General features: G+C 40.2%; 2 long non-coding RNA genes across 2 annotated transcripts in view; one reads left to right on the top strand and one right to left on the bottom strand.

Annotated features, from left to right (window-relative positions):
- LOC125044504 overlaps window positions 1–2,500 on the bottom strand; it is a 10,008-nt gene that overhangs the window by 3,665 nt on the left and 3,843 nt on the right. The window contains exon 2 of the long non-coding RNA XR_007116495.1: window positions 2,266–2,406. This is a non-coding gene — a long non-coding RNA (uncharacterized LOC125044504). The remainder of the gene's footprint in view (window positions 1–2,265; window positions 2,407–2,500) is intronic.
- Window positions 1–2,500, top strand: part of LOC125044505 — a 22,829-nt gene that overhangs the window by 19,901 nt on the left and 428 nt on the right. The gene's annotated exons all lie outside the window — the stretch shown is intronic.

The raw sequence follows: 2,500 nt of genomic DNA, 5'->3' as shown, positions 1-2,500 counted from the left end.
TTATATATATATTATAGACAAGATATATATATATATGATATATGTATTATGTATGTCTTATATATATATATATATATATATTATATATATTATATATATATATATATATATATTATGTATATTATATATATATATATATATATATATATATATATATTATGTATATTATATATATATATTATGTATATTATATATATATTTATATATATGTATAAATATGTGTATATATTTATACATGTATGGAATTCATGTCGAACAAATATTCGAAGGGGCTGTTGTGACAGATTAACATGTGTATCCAGGGGGAAGTAGAAGGGATATTGAGGAAGGAAGGTGGGATAATGCATATTAGGCAGGGGGGGGGGGGGGATATGTTAGGAGGAAGTGGGAGGAAGGGATGCAGGGAAGCAGAGAGATTGTAAGATAGGTGATATGTAGACATGCTATCTTGGGTCATGATTACATTGTTTTGAATGTCTTCGAGAGTTTCTGAAGTGACTATAGTTGGGGAGGTCTGAGAAACATAGGTTTTCTTATAAGGGGAAGAAGAGGAGATAGGCGAAAGAGGGGTAGGTGTTGGGGCAGTGATAGAGACTTGGGAATGCTTGGATTTGGAATTGCAAAAGAATCTGATTGGGAGAGTAAGGGGGTAGATATGAAAACATAAGATGGAGGAGAAATTGATATGAGGGGAGAGGGGTAGAAATATCTTGGGAGGAAGGGGGAAAGGTTGAATTGAAGGGCATCACTGGAGCAGGGAGTAAGAGAAAAGAAACATTGACGTACATCCTGTCTGGCCTTGCATAAAGTGAAGCCAAGTTTGAATTGGAGAGTTGCCACCTCGGACTCTTATGTGTTGGGCAGCCCCTACAAAATACATTATGGGAGCTACCACAATTGGCACGTGTGCATGACTGTGCAGAGCAGTTTGACTGATTATGACCAAGTTTGACATTTAGAGGGCATCAGACTGTGGAGTGGCAGTGTTTTGCAGGGTGGCCTAGTTGCCAACAATTCTGAAATTGTCAGGATGGAGGTTGATATGGTCGGACAGGGAGGGATTCTCTGCCAATATAAACATGAAGGTGGAGGTCATGTCTGTGAAAAGTAAACTTGGCAATATTGGTGGAGGACTTACAGCGGCCTCAAGGGGGAATGGTGTAGCTTGTACTGGTACTGCATCACAGTCCATGAGACAGCCAAGTATGTCTTCTCCACAAGTTGACCAATCCTTGTTGTAGACAGAGCAGTTTGTTGGGAAGACAGAGACAGTTCTGGTATGAGTATTGAGGGAGAGATGAGGCTGGGCAGGAATGGGTTTGCCAGTGAAATCAGTCAGGGTTGATAATGCATTAGCTTGGGATTCGGATGGAACTGTGACAAGGCAGGAATGATCAGGGCAACTGTGGAAAGAGACTTTTTCTACTTCTTTTGGAAGCATTGTTGGAAGAGGAGAATGTCGTCAAAGTAAGGGTCTATGGAGGGGATCACAAAAAAGCAATCCCATTTGGCTGGGCTATAGAGTACTCAAAAGGTAGTAGAAGGATGAGGCCTTGTAGAAGAGTGAGCAGCACTAAGTAAAATGAAAGAGGAGAGATAGATAATAAGGCTGCTGAGTAGTAAAAAAGGGAGGAGGGGTTAGTAGATGACATAGTAGAGAATGTTGGGAGAGGAGGAATGTTTCTTGGAGATTGAGTAATGATTTGGGTGGATAATGTGGACTGGACCAAGATGATAGTAGTCATTGAGCATGGGGCTGAGTAGCATTCATAGTCATGGTCAAAGGAGAGCCTGGGGTCAGAGAACCGAGGGAATTGCAATCAGGGAGCTAGTTAATGAGGGGGAAAGCCTTATTGCCCCTAATGGGGATACAAAATTTTCATTACTGGCCATGGTTAGCCTGGAGTACGTTGGAGAGAGAAATGGTCTACCCATCAGGGTCCCCTTGAGGGGCATGGGTTATACCCATGGCTCCACTAGGCCATTCATGACTAGCACAAATTAGCCTTTGAACTTTTCAACACATTTCTCACACCTTAGGAAGTAGATAGTAAAAGGCATTGGAGGAGAGAAGGAAAAAGCAGAAGGAAAGAGGAGAAGACCATGCAAAATTAGCTGGGTCATGGACTGAGGCCCAAGTTAGGGGTGATCCCTGACATTAGGCCTCAGTCTCCATCTCCTAAGCCACTACCCTTTTGGCAACAACAGGTAAGGGATTGGGGAGTAATAACAAATAAATAAATAAATAAATAAAAATAAAAATACCATTGTCCTTTTCAGTCTCACTAAAGGTAACATGCTTCTGTTATCTGCCCTGGGGATCATAGGTTTTTCTTTTCTTCTGCCTTCCTAGCAGAATTGAATTGCATTTCTTCTTGTATTTGGGTGGGTGTTTTGACTTCTGGCCTTAGAAAATAAAATGAGATGAAATCATTATATACTTCACTGTTTTGTATGACTCAATGTATTTTGTTTTACAAGTATATTATGTAAAAAAAAG

Source organism: Penaeus chinensis, chromosome 35 (assembly GCF_019202785.1).
Source record: "Penaeus chinensis breed Huanghai No. 1 chromosome 35, ASM1920278v2, whole genome shotgun sequence".
In the NCBI taxonomy this organism is placed as follows: domain Eukaryota; kingdom Metazoa; phylum Arthropoda; class Malacostraca; order Decapoda; family Penaeidae; genus Penaeus; species Penaeus chinensis.
This window is presented reverse-complemented; position numbering and strand designations above follow the sequence as displayed.